Raw genomic sequence first — 9,054 nt, forward strand, 5'->3', positions numbered from 1 at the left:
ATTGTATTTCCCTTCATTTGTCATAACGAAGAAAGATAATCCTAATTCTTGCAAAATGTTACTCAATGTGCTTCATTGCTTTTTTATGTTTCTCTGATAATATAAAAAAGTAGCTTAAAACGAATTATTCCTATTTCTAGCTGACTGTACAATATTCTTAGTATATTTAATTTTATTAACAAAAAATTAAAAAAAGAAAAAATTAAAAAAAACATTTTTTTGTAACATTTGTCATCAATGTCAACTTTTGTCAAATTATTTATTTCGGACAATTTCTGCCTTTATATAAAATAACTTACCAAGTGAAGTCAGTCAAAGGTTCCTGCATGACGGCGAAGGAACGACCGTAAATCCAAGAACGGTACCTGGATGACTCACCTGAAAAGCAATAGCAAAAGAATGGTTATAGTCAATTGAAACTTAATATATGTGTATAAGGTCACGACTTTATTTTTTGATGAAATGGGGATCAAAGTAGCATTAGATACATACATATAATACGTATTGATAGGGTGAGTTATATTGATGAAAATATCACTCAGAAAATGTTATTCTAGAAGAGGCTTAGCCCTTTTAGTAAAAACACTTTAAATTAATAAAAAAATAACAATGAATAATATTACGAAATTTGACGTCACGTAAAAGATAAGAAAAATTCACGGGGCGATGGAAGAACAGAGCCGACCGCGTGACACTATGACACTATGATGTAGTTTCACGCCACAGGAATTTGCTCACTTTTTACTCATGTCTTCTGCGTATCCTTTATCGATAGTTAAATTAGCATTTATTAAAGCTAATATCGGCATTTTTTTGTTCTTACCAGTTTATGTTTGACGTGCGAAGGTGGATGTCTTTGAACTACCTTTATAAGGCGGGTTTTGTGTAGCCTTTTTAGTTTCTGTTATCTGTTGTATATATTTTATTGCAACGTATATTTTAATGCTTGATATAGTGCTGGGTTTTCCTTTTCTTTGTGTGCACCACAATATAGACTGTAAAATTGTATGTGGCCGCGGAAAAATAAAGATTTATTATTATTTTAATGATTAAATGAGTCATATGAGACGCCATTTATGAGGTCCCAAGTAGCACAATTATTCTGGCCAAAACTTTCCTGTTTTTTTGTATGGAAACTAAGGCGTTGAAAAAGTCCGAATACGCCAAGTTAAGCCATACCTGACCATCTTTGGCGAGAGTCTGGGTGTTTTCTCACAATTCGTTTAACAAGTGCAAGAGATGGGCTTAACTGCTTGTAGTTGGGCTGTAATCTCACATCTTTGGGTCTAACTGGTCCAATAAATGCCAGATGTATACTGCACTGCTGGTTCTTTGTTTCATACGTAGCACTGTTGGCTCGAGACTGGCACTTTGACACTTATGCGGCGTTAAAAAAAAGCCATATAAATGCTGAAGGAAAGGGCTCTGGTTATAACCAGAGCCTTCGAGTGAAACCGTTTTAGGCCCGTGTTAGGCCCTTAGGATTGCGAAGATTGGGCAAAGTTGAGGCGTTTTCCCGGCATGCTACCTGAGATAATAGCACGAAGGAAACAAATAAAAAAGAGTGTCGAAGATTTGAGTCATAACTGTTCCACGTTAGAGACGTGGGACAGTGAGTGTGAACCAGTATTTGAAGATGAATATTTCCCGCCACCTGTTTCAAGTCCTAATCTTTATTTAGAGCACTTCATATGCGTAAAGACTAAACGAAGTTCAAACGACTACGTATTTAAAGACAGAGTGGATTGTTTGAATGGTTCTCCAATCACGTTACAAGGCCTATTTATCATGAATGGCTAATTGCAGTGGCTGCATAGCAGCATCTTCGCATACGGCCATGCATACAAGCACACTCGTTCTTTCGCGGGCATGATGATGTGCCAGACAAATGTTTAAAATAACGACAATTTTTATCATTATTTCATGGGTCTCACAATGAAGAGGTCGCAGCCGGTAGAATTTTTGCAAAAATAACTTAAGAAATGCGGTAGTCCTTATATTGTGAACGCAAGTCACTAATGAAAAGCACTTTCGAATATGTTCAAGCTCAAATTCACATGATGTTCTTTGATTTTTGGACTACGTTCATATGTGCCGCAGAACTTCGATTAGCTATAAAAGGCGTGGGAAAATATACTATATGCCACCGACTATTCCGTTTTCGAAGGGCACTTTCTTTTCTTTTACAATGTTCTGAGATCACTAACTCAAGTCTCGCTCAGGACGAATGTGTAGAACCATGTTCGATCATGTTGTTTTTTTTTCACCTTTTTTACTTTTTTTTTTACTAGATCGCTCAAGTTGTATGGAATAAGAAATATTTGCTTTTCAAAACTATCGACTTAATTATTGGTGCAACGAAAAGAAACGTCATAAAAATAACGTTTTAATGATAAATGTTTGCTGGCACGCCAATATATTTTTGCGTTCTCTCAGACAGTGTTGTATCTTAATTGGGATTAAATTTTCTTAATAATGTTGGACATTGGGATTTGTTTGATACAATATTAATCTAAAGATTTTTAGATCACATTGCGTTTTGTTACTTGACTCTATTTTTAACTAAAAACACATTTCCTTTTATTATGCTTAGGGGCATGTGTTAGGTTTGGTATTACCACTTTGAGGCCCACTGAATTATAAGCCGGGTATTGTACCAAATTTTGCTTAATTTGAGGTCATAAATTTTCTTCTAACAAACTTACTATGGGGAGTGTAACCGAGGCAAAATATTGTCCATTGATATATAGATTACTTCCTAATCAAGCAAATAAAAACGGAATGCTCTCGAGATCACAAAGCTCAAATTACTGACGAACCTTTTTCCCAAGTGAGATTTACTTGCGCATTCTTTTTTACAACTGTTGCATCCCGCGAATGACAACTGAAAATAAACCCGAACAACAACCAGGTGGTTAACCCAGGATGTCTAGAGCACAAAAAGGTAAACTGAACTCGAGGTATTAAATTAGAGTTGACACCACCAAGACTACGTGGTTTTGGTTTCCCATGTCGTCGTAGTCCTCGGTTGCCTCAACACAATTTTACGTTTTGTCTAAGACACGTGTCGCTCTGCTCACTTTTGTCTTTATTTGAATTTTAGTTTCGAGCAAGGAGAAATTCTTCCGCTACGCGCGTTTTCGTGCGAAGGAGAGCGTGCGTAAGCGATTTCAACTAGCACAGTGTCTTAGTGCCACTATTTGAAAATCTTATTTGAAGCAGACTTTGGTCGGCCGGAGGACCGCTTCTCATGGGAGTGAAATTTGAAGGAAAAAAACACACAAGTCGAGCAAGGCGGGTGCTTTAATTTTTTTTTTTTTAAATGTTGTGCTGGTTTTACGTAAAAAAAGTCGCGAAACGTGGTATTTTTTTTCTAAGTAAGATTATTGTTTATTTGTTATCTTTTGTGCGTCTTGGTATTACAAATAATGTTCCGCTTGCTCAGACAGCAGACGTTGTGCAGCATTGTTTAAATAAAGTATTATCTTCGAACTGAAAATAAATTAAAGAGCATTTTATTATAAAGGCTTATAATTCGGCATATTTATTAGCCAAAATTTCAATCTATTGTAGAAACCTCTTTATATCCGTCGGTAGGTTATTAAAAAGCTAATACGCAGAATGTACAAATGAGGTGATTTTGGCCATACATGTCTCGGGATCTGCCGCGCGACGTTTTTCCCCAGGTAACATCAAAAACTTAACAAAACTCAACTTTTCACTCTCCTTGCGAAGCGCAATTAGTGCTAAAAAGCAGACTCTATGATTAACAAGAAAGAGACAGACAGAGAGAAATGTTGCAATATTAAGTGTAAAACTGAAAATGGGGTGTCGAGTGCACGGCGCATGTGCTAGGATCTCTAACCAACAGCGATCAATTATAGTAGATGTATTCCAATTACAAAAAAAAATATATTCTCTCTCTTCGCTCCCAACTCAAATGGTAGTTTCGGCGCCATCTTTATTTTTCGATACTTTGGTCAAGAAAGAATGCCGTTCCATAGCTTGAAAAGGGGTCTATAGCTCAGGGCAATACTTTACACTTTCATGCGCCCGTCTATAGCTCAGGGCAATACTTTACACTTTCATGCGCCCGTCTATAGCTCAGGACAATACTTTACACTTTCATGCGCCCAATTAGAAGGCTCACCTAGGCGCACCAAATAGGCGACGTCACTCTGACCACATAACCGTTGCTCTAAGTCATATTGGGTTAATTTACATTGGCGCTTTTCGAATCATCACATTCTTAAAGAAAGCTTTTTTTTATAGGAGCCCCCAAGAAGGCAAGAAGGAGCTTGGTCAAAGCAAGAAAGCAGCCACTGAAAATATACAAATCGACGCGATAACATTAAGGAGGATTTATTTGCTTCGTAAGCATTAAATTATAATAGAATTTTCATATAATTAAAAATAGTGAATGAATTCAACAGTGGTTAAGATATTCTAAAAAGGTGTCCGCGACAAGACTCTCTATAAGTTTCGGTATATTTTTTATGAGAGCAACCAAAACTCGTTTCAGAAAAAGCTGTGTCAGCATTGCAATAATGTAGTGTTCATTGTTGCAACTAAACAGGTACAACCTTAAAACGATAATGTAGCACAGTTTTAACACAATCAGGTTCATTTATTGAAGCAGCAATATATCAACATTATTGGATCTCCTACAAAACAATTTCAACGTTTTTGGTCGTGTGGAAATCTTGAAAATACACAGAATTTTTTTTAAATTATCTGTCCAAACACACCAGTGTTTTTTGTGTATCTTACCATCGTGTTTTCGTCTATGATATCGAACCTCTTCCCATTAACAAAAGCAGTGGACATACCAACCGAACTAAATAAAGTTTGTCCAACAATTCGTTCCCAAGTTTCGTTACATATTCCGAATACGGACAGAAAAAGACCGAGGCAGTATAAGCCGAAAATACGTAAAAATGCATATAAAGGTAAAGAAGATAGAAAATAATAATATTTGATAATCGTCATAGGTATGCGAACAACTTCCCCTGGCGTGGTGAGGATAACGAAATATTTAAACCCATCCTTGAAATACGGCAATTCAAGATGGCGGTTCCCGCACAGAAAACGCATTTAGTTAAGCTCGATTGAGGTTTACTTTATGCCGTCGTCACAGACGCAATCCAGCTCTGCGCGAGCGACCAAGGTTAATAAATAGCTTCGTCAAGATAGTGTGTCTGTGATCTGCACTGTGGTGAACGACCTGAATGTCTCTAGGGTGCGCGACACGGTGAATGGGTAGACAAAGCCGCGAAGAGAAATCCGCCCTTAGAGAGAGCGAGATCTGCCGGCAAGAGTTAGCGAAGGCAGAAGAAGCGTGCAACGAGAAATATCAATTAATTAACTAATCATAAATAATTGTGTAGTATATGGCGTTGCGACATGTAAATATACTATAGATGTGCATTTCAAAGTGATTGTCACTTATTAAGTAGATTTAGTGAGCCGTTTTCACACAAACGGTTCGTCAGAAACCCTAGACCGACACCACTGCGTCTGCGAAGCGGATTGTTCGCGGCTTCAGAATACGTTTCACGTTCGTTCGTCAAGCTCCGGTTACTGGATTTGTCACCATAACACAGCCAGCAATTTCGAAGATTTTGGCAAAATAGAAAATGGTGAATAATTTGTCTACTTCAGCGAATGACTTTGCCGGCACAGCCAAGTGTTAGGTTTCGGACCGCGAGGGCGCATTGCCATTGGTTTACGTTTTGCATAATTTAAAAGGCCGAACCTATTCATTTCAATGACTGCCCACAATGGAAATTGATTGTGAATGCTGTATCTAAACCACGTGTTTGAGTACATGTTCGTGCTGCGGGCTAGCTGGCCGCCGCGGCTACCGCCTGCAGACAAAATTATTTTGTTCAACAGCAAACTTCGTGAACGATAGTTCATGTTTAAAAAGATAGAGACGAATCGCCTACCTTTGTGGTCATTAAAGCACTTTTTACTCAAGCTATATTCTGAGGTGTTAAAATGCTGACACTCATATGTTACCTCGACGGACGTTATTGCATCAGTTGTACGCCGTGAAAAGCGAGCCACGGATTTGTACGCTCTAGAACGTTTCCGATATTTACTGCAAGATGACGCTGCCTGTCTGACGCAATCATCATCGACGTTTACATGGATGCACCAGTGTTACGAGTCACGAAAACATTATATTTCACATGCAGTTTTACGGAACGGTCCAGTAGTACCGTTCATGTCACCTTGAGCTGTGGTAAATGATATACCCAAGAACTAAATAAAACATCAATAATGGAAAATTAACCTTCGATAACGATTGGTGTAATCTGAGCTAGTTGGTTACTCATTATGAAAAAAAACCAGCTGAACTAAGGAAAAGGTAGAGATAGAAAGAAAGACACCCGATCGCTGGACTACCAACTGTTTTTATATAAACCTCCTCTTCATCCTCTTCCTCTCCTTCTGCATAATTCACTTCGGCGGCGAAGCTCGCGCAAGTTAACATCGTAGCACGCCACAAAAGCCAGCTCGCGCGGGAGATGTTAGAAGCTGCTGCCATAGAAGAAAAAGGAGATGGGTGTGTTAGTGCACCTTCAATCACCTTGTTGCGCACCGAAAAACTATTTCTCCGAGGGGGTCAACATCTTGTAAAATAAAACGTAAAACAAAGGGGAAAAGGGGGGAACGAAGTGAATTATGCAGAAGGAGAGGAAGAGGATGAAGAGGAGGTTTATATAAAAACAGTTGGTAGTCCAGCGATCGGGTGTCTTTCTTTCTATCTCTACCTTTTCCTTAGTTCAGCTGGTTTTTTTCATAACCTTCGATACACTGCATCTCCGAATGAGTAATGACAATAAAATAATAGTTAAAAGCACTGTTCTAAGTATTGCATTTGCATTCAAGAAACTACCTAAAAATCGCAAAATTACAGGCGACGATTTGCAAAAACAACAATGTTTTCAAGGAACCTGTAGGATCTGCAGGGTGCGGCCCTGGGAACCAGCATATTCGCCACGCCGTTCACCGCTTGACTTCAAAACGGTTGTACCTTACACTCAGCACGCGAACGTGGTCTACTAAAGGAAGCATCTATCTATTTTCAATGTTCAACACAAAAGTGGTAAATAATTTAAAAAAAAAATATGGCGGCCGCGCGTTCCCTTTTTCCTATGGCGGCAGGTTCGTCGACTGTAGATTGGTTTCCGAGCTCCCTCACAGGCGATATGCTGAACGCAAATATGCTTATAACGCATAGTGAAGTCTCGCTACGAGAACGATGATCACGTTGAATACCCCTTTTAACCTGATTTAGTAACAGTTGGGCAGTTTTATTTTGCATTAAAAAACAAGCGGGCACATTTTGACTAAAAATAGAATGTGAAGCATACGTACGTTTTCTTTCATTTCCTACCCTGCTATGCGCTAACACATTCCTTCAGGGTGCTTAAGAATTTTCAACTTTACTTAATCTGGGCGCCTTTCAAATGGTCATTTGCCTATGATACTAGGGCCACATTGAACAGAGGCAAGTAAAATTAGAATTTCACCTAATTTATGCCAGTAAAAGAAATATTAGATATTACTTTCTTTTGAAAATGTCCTGAACAAGGCCACCATAATTTTATACTATATGCCTGTCTAAGCAGTGGCAAGTGTTACAAGTGTCTGGCCTATTCATATTGTTTAAAAAAACATGATAGAGAAGCATTTAAATTCAAGTCTCAAACAACAGGTCCCAAATTTTCTTCGTCAGAAGTTTTTTTGCACAACTAACATCAGATTAGGTTGTCGAAAGCCCTTAACAAACGCAGGAGTATCGGTGACCTTACACATAAAAACGCAAACTATTTTTACAACAGAAAATTGCATACAAACCCACCCAACTCCTGATCATTTTAATAATACGTTTTAGACGTCATTGTCAATGCACTGGCATGCAAAATGTCAGGCTTCCCTCTGACCAAAACAAAGGTATTATATCTTTTCTACATGGTGCGTTTCCGCAGCGTGAATGTTTTTTACAGTAGTAGGTAGAGTCCCAGACGAGAAAGATTTTTACTTTGCCGGTTTCCAAAGACTTGCTTCATGGGCAGAGTGTCTTTTTCTGTACATGGAAATTCGTTGACCCGGTCTATCGTGTACAATAAACTGTGCAAAGGGCCTAATAACATCTAAAAAAAAGGTTATATATTCATTTCGCACGTTTTCATTGCCTCTAGTCATGTAAAATTACTACCATCGCTGAAGCACAATACAAAAAAATTGCATAAAAGGTTTGGGGCAATAATCAAATTATATTTGCGGCTTACTGTATAATCAATAAACAATATTGTGAGGAGATTCGACATTCGAGGTAAAGTTCTCTTTGGATACATTAAAATATTGACGAAGCAAGTACTGTTTTTGGGAGAGTTTTAGTAGTTGCGTTAAAAAAAAACGATGGCAAAACAAATTTAAAGAAAATCATTAAATGCGTTATGGCAACAAATTTCTATTAGGTTAGTAATAAAACCACTATTTGATGTTCTACTGAATAGTAAATGGGAATGTCGAGTCAAATAAGTTAGTGAAGGCCAGAGTGAACACTTCACATGACAACGACAGTGGTGACGTCGTGGCAGCGTTGTGGCGGAGATGTCTTCCATGGTCGCTGCAGCTGGAGCTGGGCGTAATGCGGGACAACGGAACATCGTCTTCACGGTACAATTAGGTTGTCCATGGCCGTCGCGCCCAGTCTTTGCTGTTTGCGTCGACGGTTCCCTGGAAGACTCCCCCAGTCAGCTTTCGTCCTCGTTGCTCCAGCCACTTCTTCATCTTCCCCTTCATATCTTCTCGTGCTTCTTCTCCTTCCGAATCCTGTCTTCTTCTTTCTTGCACCTCGTTGTCATGTCCGATCACAGTTCAGCACAGATATATATAATATATATTTAGCTTAATGCGAGTTCAAGTGTTGCGTATACGCGGTAATATTTTTAAACAAACTATGTAAATTCGAAAGCAGAAAACAACCTAGATTAAAGTATTTCCTTTTAAATTGAACATAGTTTTCAGTTGTAACTG

The sequence above is a fragment of the Ixodes scapularis genome, unplaced genomic scaffold, assembly GCF_016920785.2.
Source record: "Ixodes scapularis isolate PalLabHiFi unplaced genomic scaffold, ASM1692078v2 PGA_scaffold8__174_contigs__length_109621045, whole genome shotgun sequence".
Lineage (NCBI taxonomy): Eukaryota > Metazoa > Arthropoda > Arachnida > Ixodida > Ixodidae > Ixodes > Ixodes scapularis.